General features: G+C 43.5%; 1 protein-coding gene across 1 annotated transcript in view; it reads left to right on the forward strand.

Annotated features, from left to right (window-relative positions):
- The window catches only part of ZDHHC17 (zinc finger DHHC-type palmitoyltransferase 17), a 1,884,000-nt gene that overhangs the window by 1,031,221 nt on the left and 839,642 nt on the right, over window positions 1-13,137 (forward strand). The gene's annotated exons all lie outside the window — the stretch shown is intronic.

Consider the following 13,137-nt stretch of genomic DNA (forward strand, 5'->3'; position numbering starts at 1 on the left):
TTCAAATCACAGAACAAGGGTGAAAATCTTACTTAATATTTATTCTGGTACCTCAGCATTTCGCCTTCAAAGGAATACTGCAACATCACCACCCCTCCCCCCATAATTTATACAAACTTCCTTCTAATAATTAGAGTTCATTAATCAATTAAAGCATCTAGTAAAGCACATTTACATACTTCTAAATATTTTTAAAGGAGCCCATATCCTACTACAAACACTAACAAAATGCTCTTAATAAATTGAGAATAGTAAATATATTATAAAATATATTATAAAATATTAAAGAGTAAGATTACTGTCAATGTTCATACCCCTAGGTTGGAGTGTCCTAAAGTTTATAATCAACCTACATTCCAGTTTATCCATCTCGTCCTTAAAACTACCCCCATGCTCCATACACGGACGTGCCAGAACACTAAAAAAACAAATTTTTAAGACAACCCCCATGAGCAGAAACAAAATGTTCTGCTACCGGGCTTAAACCGTTTTTCTTCCTAACATCCCCAAGTGCTCCATCCTTTTAATTTGCCTGGTATACCATTTCACCTTTTCACAACCACAATCTGTAATATAAATCACACCCTGTGAATTACAATGAAAAGCTTCTCTAGCTTTGTAAAATCTACCATTTATTTTAAACCCATCAAGGTGTTTAACCTTGTTACAAATACTGCAATTCCCACATGAACACGTGCCAACTCTACCCACATTGGCAGACTGAGCAGAATTTCCACTAAGTAGTTCTTTCAGATTGCTGCATGTACCATAAGAAAAGGTAATGTACCTGGGGAAAAGTTGACCCACATTCACATCTTCCTTTACCATATACCAACATTTTTTAATAATATCCTCCATTACATGAGAGAAAGGGGAAAACTTAGTCACAAAAAATACATTTTCTTCCAAAGTAACACTATTTTTCATCTTACTCCTCACGTTATGCTGAGTTGTCCCCTGATCTCTCTGGTAAATGGCATATTTATTCTTCTTAATTTCCCCAAGCACTACCTTCCTCACATACTGCAACTGACCTACTGAATAGCGTCTGTCAACAGCATCTGCTAAAATCTGCTTTAAAGTTTCTTCAGATGTATTACGGAGAATCCTTTTAAATTCTCCATATCGGAATGCTTTAATCAAATGTGCTATCTGCATGCAAAAAATTATTCACTGCAGTAGATTTTCTATGTGGCTTAAACTGTATCCTATTACTCCCACCCACATACATCTCCACATCCAGGTAAATTATACTAGTGGACCTAGCTGGTAAGTGAACTTCATACCATGTACTGTACCATTCAGTTCTTCCATAAATTTCAAAAAAGCTTTCTGTTCACGTCTACATACAAAAATTAAATAGTCTATGAATCTACCATAGTATACAACATTCTCAATAAAATAATTGATAAATGAACTGATTTTCAAAGTCACCCATGTACACCACAGCATATGAAGGGGCAAAGGCTGCCCCCATAGCCATGCCTCTCTTTTGCAAAAAGAACTGTTTGCCCCATCTGAAGTAATTGTGAGTGAGACTAAATTCCAGCAGAAACAAAAGAAATGAAAGAACGGGGACACTCCCCCGTCGTTCTTCCCACAGGCCTCTTCTGATATCAGTGTTTGTATATAATGAACTCACATCCACCGTGGCCCAGAAGTAATTGTCCTGCCACTCAATTTTCTTAAGTCTCTCACACGAATCCCCAGTATTTTTGATATGGGCTGATAACTTTTTGCAAGTATTTTTTCAGGTGAAAATCCAAAAATAGGCCCACATTTTCCAAATAAGAGCCCATCATGGAATCAGTAGGCTTGCCTGGGGAGCATTCTAAATTCTTATGAATCTTCAGTAGTGCATAAAACTTTGGATCTGTGGGTTCCTTAATAAATAATCTTTTCACATCCCTTTTAGGAAACCCGATCTTTCATCTTTCTCCAAAATTTCAAGCAATTCCTCATTAAATCCATGTAAGGGATTGTCAGGTATTTCAACATAATCATCTTGTTCCAAGATCAGGTCTTTCACCATCTTCTCATAATCCCTTTGATTCATAACTACCCAGTTGTCCCCCTTATCTGCTTGCCTAAAAACAAATTCACCTGATTTAGTGTGTACCTTCTGCAGTTCAAGCTATTCCTTTTTTGACAAATTGTAGCTCTTGTTACTTTTAAGAAAATTATCAAACTCCCGTTCAATTTGCCTACAAATTACATTTTCAAACATTTTAATACACATAGAGTGTTTAGAAGGCATAAACTTACTTCTGTTAGAAGAAAAAGGTGGAAAACCAGTATCAAATTCACTATTTAACACAACCTCGGGCTCAAAATCATATATGTCATTAACTTCAGTTACATCATTCAACATTTCAAAATAAAAATCATTTTCATGAATGCTTACATTTAACAATTCATCTTCCATGTTTAATTCACACTCTGGACGTTGGAGATGCATTTCCTATTTTCTGGCATACTAAAAAACACTTTCAAATACAATTTTCTACAGAAACGTTTAGCATCTAAAATAACGTTTGCTAGACAAGAAATTCTAGTCTGAACAAATTTAGGGCCCCTCAGTAACACATTTTGAAACTGTTTTGTATGCTTCAAAGCAGACAAATTAACAATCTTTAAATCAACAAGTAGCATGCCCCATTCAAAACAGAGGTTCCATAGTATCTTCAAATAATTCCCTGTCGCAAGCATTACACTCATTTTGAGAGCCAAAAGCATTTTCAGAGAGCAAGAGATTACTGTTCTCTGCCACAATCACAGCGTTAAATACCTTGTTAACATCATGAGTCCCAAAAGTCCGACACAGCAAGCGTTCACTCCATGAAGATATACAGGGCAACTGCTCACCACCAAAGCGTGTTACTTCAAAAGATAAATCTTTCTTTACTTCTTCCTGGTATAGTTGTTGAAGTTGAGCTCTGATATTTGTGTTCCTGTTATGTTTGTGTCTTCCTGTTCTTGTTCTGTTGGTACTGGAAACTAATAACCCTGACAGAACAAGGGGAAGACTGATGTGCATAGTCAGGCTTTTAAGAAATAAGTGGCATGTATTTTTACTTTGCAGAGTATGTGGCTGAGGTGACTGGATTTTGTTCCACATTTGGCTACTGCTGTCTCGATGGTGAGCATGCTTATTGCTCTGTCTAATCTGTTTGCGCATTTTTGAACAACAATAATAATAATAAGGCTTCAAGGCATAATGTGTAGAATACATTGTCTTGAAATGTATTTTAATTTTCTTTGTTTCTGATCCCTTATTTTATTATTTTTTTCTTGTTTTGAGAGAGGTTGTAATGGTTTATACTTTTATTTTTTGGGTGGGGATGACCCTGTCAGTGGTCTGTTCTTTTAGGTGCCTTGTAAGGCAGCATGCGCCTAAATATTCGTTTTTTTAAGTTTTTCATACTGTTTGCTTGTTTTCTTAATATGTGATATTGAAAACTTCCCACAGTCATAACATTTTGTCTTATTACCCTTAATTTTATTTCACTGGCAGTACTTTGCTTTTGGACTGTTTTAGGAACTAAGTAGTGTGCCTTGTCAAAGTGGAATATTTCTAGTAAAAGGGTGAAATGGAGGGACAACCTCTTCAAAGGCTGAGCTGAAGCCAGAGAGCAGTAATAAGACACAAGGCCTTGTATGGGCTTTGGTCCAAGTCCTCTCGAATTCCCTCTGTGCAGCAGCCTTTGAGCTTTTTCCTCCTTTAAAGAATTATCTTTACGCTTTTTGACTCCTGATGACAGTGAGTGCAGTCACAGAAGTGTGCTTCACAGTACCTTTGCATGTGTGTGTGTGTGTGTGTGTGTGTGTGTGGGGGGCTGTCCTCCTCCTCCTTCTCCTTCCTTGTATTTTATGTGTAAATCTTGGGTTGAGTCATCAGCTTGCAGAAAACCTGAATTTTAAGTTCCTGGAACAGTTTGGACTAAAAAGAAACATGCTTCCTCACCTACCTCAGACTCATCCCTTTCCCGAGGTAATGGTAGCTTGCTGTTAGGCTTGAGCAGGCCTCTGATAGTTATGCTTTCTAGATGCCTGAGTGGCTTCAGATTCTGAGCCTACAGCAACCCATGTAGGTGTTTTTCTTCCACTTTTGTAAGTCACCACAGACCGACCTTGTCTTATTTTATTTTATCTTGGGCTTGACTGATTCATGCTTTCTATGGCGCAATAGATGGCTTTGAGAGCTGCTTCCTCTTTGGTTAGGGAATTCAGGTTCTTGGATGTTTTATTATGAAACTTCAGAACACAAACACTTGCATCACAAATGTTCAGTCTCGCAGCCTTGAAACTTGACATTAACATGCAACCAAATGAGAAACTTCAAAACAGGTGCTTCTGCAGTGGGAGGAGCCCCTGCACTTTTTGCACCCCCCATGAATTTATATATTTCAGCTCTAGGGTTGCACAATGCTGGGAAAAGGGAAAAAGTCCCCAAAAACAGCAGTCTCAAACAGTCCCTTTTTTCACTCTCTATTGACTGAGCAAGTAGAGCTGGGAGCATATAAATGAAACCATTCTTAGGCTTTGCAAGGAGGGTATGGTGCATTGCATTGTTTGGGCTCCCATGTTCATCTGTTGTGCTACTTTCATTTCATTTCCGAGTTTTTTACCCAAGCCTTAAGTATCATGCATGGTGATCTTCGTGCTTCACTGTTGCAGTCATCACATTTGGGTTATCCCTGCCAGGGTTGCCCTCGGCCAGCCTGAATACCAGAGGCTTAGTATTTCCGTGTCGGTTGCTGTTGCTTCAGGACTGACATCAGGTCATCAGTAGTATAAAGTAAGGCAGCCAATGCCATTACATCAGTCTTTCTTACCATGGAGCCTGAAGCAGAAGCAGTTCACATGAGTGCTGGTCGGCCGTTACCTGAGTTTCGTCTGCCGATTTGAAGCTGAAGTCTTCTAAACCTAAGTACCCTGTTGGGGATCCTTTTTTCTTGCACTAACCGATGTCAGAAAAAGTTAATTGTCTCGCCTGTGGAAAGCAAATATCACACAGAGACTTTCATTCTTACTGCGTCACTTGTTTAGGCCCAGACCTCGATGTCCCCTGCTGTCACTTCTGTGCTTTGAACTATCCATAGTCAGGCCCTTATTGTAGATAGATATTTTTGCTTACAGTCCTTGAACTCCGATATGGCTTCGGTAAGCCATCCAACAGCAGATCTTCTGAAAAAATGTAAAGATAAAGACAGAGACAGACCGCACAGGTCCAAATCTACCAACAATGCTTCCGTTAAGCTAGTCGTCAGTTCTCCGGTCCTCAGTGAGGTGCTGTAGCAGCATATAATGCCTGCCTGTTTGGATTCACAGGCTGCTACTGAGACCCTTTCGGAGTCCGGTATGCCGCAAAACTCTTCTTCGAGTAAGGATCCTGCAGTCGTCTCTACCTTGGATGGGTCCGGAGCCACTGAGCAGGCACCGGCTTCCGAGGAAGTCCTTCGCATTACCGATTCTCTACACAAACCAAAGTTGTTTTTCGTGATTACCGTTCTTTAGAAAATGACAGAGTTTCTTAGGCCCAGGGTACGAACCACACCCAAGAAACCGACAACCCAATCTCAGCACCTGCTTCCCTGCCTCAGTCTCAATGCTTAAAATGGCGGAAGACCTTAACATGCTGATCATGGGAAGCCAAGCTACCCCCTCCAAAAGGAAAAGAGATCTGTCCCCAGTAGTTTTGTCTGAACAAGAGTCAGATGACTCTGATGCAGCTGAATATGAAGACCTGCAAATCCCTCTCTACTTATGAGGATTCTGATGCAGAGGATTCCATCCCTTCCGCCTCTCCCCCAGAGGATTTTTCCTTTTGGGAAACACTTCATTCCTTAAGGGAGCATTTCCAATGGGAGAGTCAGGACTACCCCAAGTCTAAAAAGAGACTCAAGGAATTCTTAGATCTTCCACAGCACAGACCCTTGGCCACCCCCCCCCCCAATCCTGGCTGTTGTGGAGGATGTTTTCCTGGAATCCAGCTTGACTCCTGACACCCTCCCTTCTGCACCCAGAAAACCAGACCAGTACTATAGAGTCCCTGACTCACACAAATTTCTTTTTAAAAATCCTACTGCTGACCCTGAGGTAATTTCTCAAGGGCCTAAAGGGATTAAAGCAACCTCTGCTAAGAATCCCACCCCTTCAGATAGGGATTCCCGAGCACTAGACCGATGGGATAAAAAAGTATACACCTCAGCTACTCTTACTATCCGGGCACTAAATTGTCAGTTCCATGTGCTAAAATTTCAGCAACATACCATGGAACTCCTCAAACCTCTTCCTTTCCTGCTTGTGCAGAATCTAAAGAGTTACAAGCATTAATGCATTCTGCAAGTCAAGTAACTAAACACACCTTGCACTGTGGTTTTGACTCCCTAGCAGCTTCTTGCAGGGCAGCAGTCACTGTATCTGTCATTAGAAGCATGCATGGCTTAAGGAACAGACCTTGCTAGACCATGTCAAATCTAAATTGTTGGATGCCCCCTTGCACAAAGACAACTTATTTGGCATTAAGGCAGAAGAGGTCTTAAAAAAGATGGAAGAAAAAACAAAATCGAAAAAGCAAAATCTATGCAGACAGTTAAGGATTTCTTACAGGTCCAGCTACCCAGGTTTAGCAGGAATTGTCCCACCAAGCACTGGTCCTTTCCTGCTCCCACTAAGCCAGTCCAGCCCAGACCCCAGGGAACCAGACCCCGCCCAGGCAGGAGCCACAGGGAATGCCGAGATCTAAGCAGTGGACTACCTCCAAAACCAGGGAGTTCTAAGCCACCCCCTTATAGTAAGAACTCACAATGACTGACCTCCCCCACCCCCTCCCTCTGCCCACCTTCACTTTACCCCTAGGAGGAAAACTCTCCTTTCACTCAAGGCTCACCTGGGCCACCACTACCAACATCCACTGAGTTCTCAACATAGTGTCCCAGGGGTACAGATTTTCTTTCCACACACTTCCTACCCCAAAAAGGTTCGCAGAACAGAGAGGCCAAGGTTTCTACTCCAGACTTTTTCTGGTACCCAGAAAAGAGGACACTTGGTGCCCCATCCTCGATCTATCCATTCTGAACACCTTCCTGGTGATCCCCAAAATTCAAAATGCTCACCCTCCAGCAGCTGCTACCCATGCTCTCCAAGGATGCTTGGCTAGATCTAAAAGAGGTCTACTTCCACATTCCTATCAGGGAATCATGCAGGAAATATCTCCGTTTCAAGGCAGGATCTCAGCACTTTCAGTTCTCTGTGCTTCCCTTTGACTTATCTGCTGCTCCCAGAGTTTTCACAAAATGTCTGGCTCCAGCCATTGCCTTTTGCAGACAAAGGAATATCAAGATTTACCCATACTTAGACGACTGCCTAATTTAGGCTGACAGCCAGTAAAAGCTGCTCAAGCACTTGGCCTTTGTAAAGTCCCTGCTCACCTCCCTGGGGTACACACTCAACGAAAAGAAATCCAAACAGGTGCCCACCCAAAGGATTATATTCCTGGGAGCAAGCCTGGACACAGCATCCCAGATAGCATTCCTTACACCAGAAAAGCAAATTGTCCTGACAGCCTACTTCTTTCAACTAGCCACCAGACCCCAGCTGTCTGCAAGAAAGATCCTGCCAGCTCTGTGGTTCATGGCATCTTGCATACTACTCATTCCATATGCCAGACTGCATATGAGGAAACTTCAGTGGTACCTAAAAAGTCTTTGGTGTCAACACTCTCAAGACGTGGAGACTCTTCTACCTATAATTCCTTGCCTCAGAAAAGATTTTCTTTGGTGGGCAACAGCATGATGTTGTTCGTGTTTCACTGTTGCAGTCATTACATTTGGGTAATCCTGCTGGCAGGTTGCCCTCAGTCGGCCTGAATTCCAAAGTCTTGGGTCCTGCGTCGGCTATCATCGCCCCTTCCCTGACGTCAGGTCGTCAGGGTTTTAAAAGAAGCAGCCGTCGCCATTTTCTTTAGTCTTTCTTGTCGCGTGGTGCCTGAAGCAGAAGCAGTTTGCAAGTGCCGGTCAGCCGACTCCTGAGATTTTCGAGTTCGAATTTCAGATCCGAAGTCTTCTATAAAGCTAAGTACCCCGTTGGGGAAACTTTTTCTTGCTCCAGAACCGATGTCAGAAAAAGTTAATAATTATATTTCTTGTGGGAAGCAAATACCTCATAAGGACTTCAATTCTTACTGTATTCTTTGCCTATGCCCTGATCATAACTTTCTGGGTTGTTGGTTTTGTGCTAGATTTAACCAATGCACTGTTAAGCATCAGTATGATTTTGCTTTGAACTATTTTGGACGCAGGTTTAATTATCCAGAAATGTCGGTAAGCCATCCGACTACCGGAGTTATCAAAAAACGTAAAGAAAAAGAAAGACAGCAGAGGCCCAAAACCGACGACGAAGCTTCTCCTAAGCCAGTCGCTGGTTCTCAGTGAGGCGCTTTCGCAGCCCCTGACGACCGCTACTTTAGTCGCAGGCCGCTACCGACTCCCACGTGGAGTCGGCCATGCCGCTGGAAACTCAAGGTATTGGAGCCTCGGATGCTAATCCCTCAGATGGGTCTGGAGCCGCTGAGTAGGCACCGGCTTCTGAGGGTGTATTCAGACCCAAACATCTCTACATTAAACCGACTTCAAAGGCAAAGACTAAAGCACCTTCAAAGGCAAAGAAGCAAACTCAAGAGCCACGTGGACAGGCCTCCATGCCCACAAAACAGATGCTCAAAATGGCCGAAGGCTTGATTACCTTGATCAGGGGTTCCCATCCCCCTCCTAAGAGGCCTAGGCAAGAGACTGACTATGAATCTTCAGATCAGGTTTCCATTTCTTCTGATTCCTCTTCTGAACAGGAATATTCTTTCCCCCCATGAGGATTCTGATGCTGAAGAAATCCATACCTTCAGCTTCTCCTCCTGAGGACTGTTCTTTTGGGGAAACCTTACATACTATGAGGGAGCATTTCCACTGGGAGAGCCAAGATTTTTCAGAATCTAAAAAGAAGCTCAGGGATTTCCTGATGTTCATCGTGTTTCACTGCTGCAGTCATTACTCTTGGGTTTTCCTGCTGGCAGGCTACCCTCAGTCTGCCAGAATTCCAAAGTCTAGGTACGGCGTCAGTTGCAGTCGCCTCCTCCCTGACGTCAGTGCGCCAGGGGTATAAAAGATGCAGCCGACGCCATTTTCCTCAGTCTTTCTTGCCACGCGGTGCCCGAAGCAAAAGCAGTTCGCAAGTGCCGGTCAGAAGATTCCTGGGATATTCAAATCCGAATTTCAGAACCGAAGTCATCATTAAAGCTAAGTACCCCGTTGGGGAAACTTTTTTCTTGCTCCAGACCGATTTCAGAAAAAGTTAACAATTGTATTTCTTGTGGGAAGGAAATACCTCACAAGGATTTTCACTCTTACTGTATTCCTTGCGTAGGCCCTGATCACAGCGTTGCTAGCTGTCAGTTTTGTGCTAGATTTAACCAACGCACTATTAAGCGTCGGTTGATTTTGCATGTCATTACTTTGGCCGAAGATTTAATTATATAATGCCTTCGGACCAGCCGACAACCGGAGTTTACAAAAAGCGCAAGGACAAGGAAAAGGATAGGCATCCGAGGTCCAAAACTGACGACGAGGCCTCTGCTAGGCCAGTCGCCGGTTCTCAGTGAGGCGCTTTCACAGCCCCTGGTGCCTGCTACCTCAGAGCCACAGGCCGCTTCCGACTCCCACATGGAGCCAACTGGGCCTCTGGATACTCAAGGTATTGGACACTTGGAAATCATTCCCTCAGATGGGTCCGGAGCTGCTGAGCAGACATCGGCTTCTGAGGGTGTCTTCAGACCTACACAACTATATATTAAGCCATCTTCAGCTTCAAAGACGAAGATTAAAGCAGCTCTAAAGACAAAGAAACAAGTACAGCATTCTCCTGCTCAGACTTCCATGGCTAAGAAACAGATGCTCAAAATGGCCGAAGACCTAATTACTTTGATCAGGGGCTCCCATCCCCCTCCTGATAAGAGGCCTAGGCAAGAGACAGAGTATGATTCTTCTGATCAATTTTCTATTTCCTCTGACTCCTCTTCTGAACAGGATTACTCCATGCTTCCCTATGAGGATTCTGATGCTGAATAATCCATTCCTTCAGCCTCTCCTGCTGAGGATTATTCTTTTGGGGAAACCCTGCATACCATGATGGAGCATTTCCACTGGGAGAGCCAACATTATTCTGAATCTAAGAAAAGGCTCAGGGACTTTCTACTACTTCCTCAGCACAGACCCCTTGCTATTCCACCTGTTCTAGACATTGTAGATGATGTATTTTTAGAGTCTGGCCTGTCCCCTGACTCTTTACCCCCTGCACCTGCTAAGTCAGACAGATACTACAGGGTCCCGGATTCTCATAAATTCCTATATAAAAACCCCGCTGCTGACCCAGAAACTATATCTCAGGGTCCCAAAGGGGTCAAAGCTTCCACTGCAAAAAACCCTGTCCCCTCTGATAGGGATTCTAGGGCTCTAGACAGATGGGGGAAAAAAGTCTACACTTCTGCTACCCTGGCTGTAAGGGCTTTAAATTGTCAGTTTCATATGCATTAATATCAGCAATATTTAATGTCACTGCTTAAACAGAAATAGTTGACAAATACTGAATGTTCAGAGAACAAGGAATTGCAGGATTTATTGCATGCAGCTGAACAAGTGGGAAAGCATACTTTGCAATGTGGTTATGATTCACTGGAGGCCTCTTGCAGGGCCGCTGTTATAGGTACTGTTATTAGAAGGCATGCTTGGTTAAAGGAACAGAATCTGCCTGATCATGTTAAAGCAAAATTATTAGATGCACCATTACAGCATGATACTTTGTTTGGTACTAAAGCAGAAGAGGTGTTGAAAAAAATGGAGGATAAAGCAAAATCCATGCAGACAGTCAAGGATTTCTTACAGGTACAATCACCCAGGTTTAGCAGGAACTGGCCTTCTAAAAATTGGTCCTTTCCAGTGTCAGACAGACCACAAAGAGGCAGATACAGGCATCCCAGAGGCAGATCTCAGCCCCAAGGCTCATACAGGCCTAAACAGTGGGGTGCTCCTACCTCCAAAAGCGGTAGAAAACAAATCACAGCCTTACAGAAAACAGTCCAAATGACTTTCCTCTACCAGATCCAAGCACTTTTCTTTTGGCAGCCCCTTAGGGGGGAAAACTAGCACTTTTTTCATCAAATTGGCAAATGGTTACCCAAGACAAATGGATCCTGAACATAGTGTCCCAAGGCTACAGGTTCCATTTTCACACTCTACCAAGGTCAAAAGGTATGCCAGACCTGCCACACAATCAATGGGCAGAGGCACAAAAACAAATTACAGCCCTCATGGACATGAGGGCCATTCAGCAAATACCACAACAAGAGCAGGGGCAAGGATTTTACTCCAGACTTTTCCTAGTACCCAGAAAGAGCAAAACCTGGAGACCAATACTGGACCTGTCTATACTAAATAGGTTTCTGGAAGTTCCAAAATTTAAGATGTTGACTCTACAGCAGCTACTGCCCATGCTGGGCGAGAAGGCTTGGCTCGTAACTTTGGACCTAAAAAAAGCATACCTGCATGTCCCAATCAGACAGTCTTGCAGGAGATGCCTCAGATTCATAGCTGGCTCAATGCATTACCAATTCTCTGCACTGCCCTTTGGCTTATCTACTGCGCCCAGGGTCTTCACAAAATGCCTGGTACCAGTAATTGCTTTTTGCAGACAAAAAGGAATTCAAATATATCCCTACTTGGACGACTGCCTAATTCAAGCAGAGAACACAGATATTCTTCTAAAGCATCTGGCGTTTGAAAAAGATTACTAATTGGCCTAGGGTACACAGTAAACGAAAAGAAATCAAAACTAGTGCCCTCTCAAGAGATAATATTCCTGGGTGCAAGCTTAAATACAACTGCCCAGATGGCTTATCTCACGCCAGACAAACAAAAGCATCTGACTACTTACTTCAAGAAATTGGCAACAAAAACCCACTTATCTGCAAGGAAAATCCTGCAGGCCTTAGGTTTCATGGCATCCTGCATTCTACTAATTCCATATGCCAGACTGCATATGAGGAAACTACAATGGTATCTAAAAAGTGTTTGGACTCAGCATTGCCACAGCCTGGAGACAGTAATTGCACTCCTTCCCTGCCTGCAACAGGAGTTTCGATGGTGGGCAGAAGCCTGTCACCACAACAAGGGTCTGCCATTCAGTCTACCCATAGCCATACAGACCCTGACAAACGGATGCATCAGATTATGCCTGGGGGGCCCATATGGCAGGAAAATGTATTCAGGGCACATGGTCTGCAAACCAGATGCATCTTCACATCAATCAAAAAGAGATGCTAGCTGTTGAAAATGCTCTGACAGCTTTCAAGGACCTGCTTCATCCAGGCCAGATGTTCATCATGTTGCACTGCTGCAGTCATTACACTTGGGTTATCCTGCCGTCAGGCGGTCCCGCAGTCGGCCAGAGTTCCAAAGTCTTGGTCCGTCGTCGGTTGCTGTCGCTTCTTCCCTGACGTCAGTGCGCCAGGGGTATATAAGATGCATCCAACGCCATTTTCTTCAGTCTTTCTAGCCGAGCGGTGCCCGAAGCAGAAGCAGTTTGCAAGTGCCGATCGGCCGACTCATGAGATTTTCGAAGTCGAATTTCAGATCCGAAGTCTTCAATAAGCTAAGTACCCCATTGGGGAAACTTTTTTCTTGCCTCAGACCGATGTCAGAAAAAGTTAATAATTGTATTTCTTGTGGGAAGCAAATACCTCATAAGGACTTCCACTCTTACTGTATTCCATGCCTAGGCCCTGATCACGACGTCACTAGTTGTCGGTTTTGTGCTAGATTTAACAAACGCACTATAAAACGACATTTTGATTTTGCTTTGCACTACTTTGGCCAAAGGTTCAATTATACTATGCCATCGGATCAACCGACGACCGCAATTCCGAAAAAATGCAAAGACAAGGATAAAGACAGGCATCCGAGGTCCAAAACCGACAACGAAACCTCTTCTAGGCCAGTCGCTGGTTCTCAGGTGCTTTCGCAGCCCCTGACGCCCGCTACCTCAGAGCCACAGGCCGCCTCGTACTCCCACGTGGAGACAACTAGGCCT

This window comes from Protopterus annectens, chromosome 11.part0 (genome assembly GCF_019279795.1).
Source record: "Protopterus annectens isolate FY-2018-M chromosome 11.part0, PAN1.0, whole genome shotgun sequence".
Lineage (NCBI taxonomy): Eukaryota > Metazoa > Chordata > Ceratodontiformes > Protopteridae > Protopterus > Protopterus annectens.